Here is a 765-nt window from a genome sequence, read left to right as displayed (position 1 = left end):
GGGGGGGGGGTGATGAAATATTCCCTCAGTAACTTTTTGTGTGAATAGAATGGTATCTCACATATCGCAGACCATGCTAATTTATATATTTGTAAACAACATGGTAACATATGTAGCTCAGGCGTGATACCTTACTTAGCCTAGAAGTAGTAACTTTTGATCCGAAATAAAAGTTATCTGAATAAATCAACATAGTATCTAGTTTTGATGCTTTCTTTGAGAGTCTTTTCGATCGGACCAACGATTTGAACTACAAAACATTTTGAAGTTTCGAAATAAAGGGGAATCAAGGATGACATCAACTTTTGGGTATTCTAATTCATTTGCATGTGGGGAGAATTGGAGGACCACTTTTATGCCCCGGTACTTTCTATATAAATAAGATGGTAACTTACGTATCATAGACGTGATAACTTACTTAGAGCATTACTAGTAGTACCCCTAAACCCTCAAACCCTCAAAAATAACCGCTTTTATCCGGGTTGCAACAAAAAAAAACGCAAAGACTAGAACCCCTACACCCTCAAACCCTCAAAAAAAGTAAGGATCCAACCCTCAAACCCAATTTCAAACTGTAGAAGTGAGGGTTGGAGGGGGGGGCGCTCGACCCCAGCCCGCACTCCCTTCCCTCGTCGCGCGGGAGGGAAGTTTCCCGTCCCCAACCTCCCGCCTCCTCCCTCCCAAGCCGCCGGCCGTCGCCCGCCGCCAATCCGGCTGGCCCCCCGCCTCCCCTCGACGTCGCCGCCGTTCCGCCCCTGCGCCACA

This window comes from Triticum dicoccoides, chromosome 6A (assembly GCF_002162155.2).
Source record: "Triticum dicoccoides isolate Atlit2015 ecotype Zavitan chromosome 6A, WEW_v2.0, whole genome shotgun sequence".
In the NCBI taxonomy this organism is placed as follows: domain Eukaryota; kingdom Viridiplantae; phylum Streptophyta; class Magnoliopsida; order Poales; family Poaceae; genus Triticum; species Triticum dicoccoides.
Note: the sequence above shows the minus strand (reverse complement) of the source record.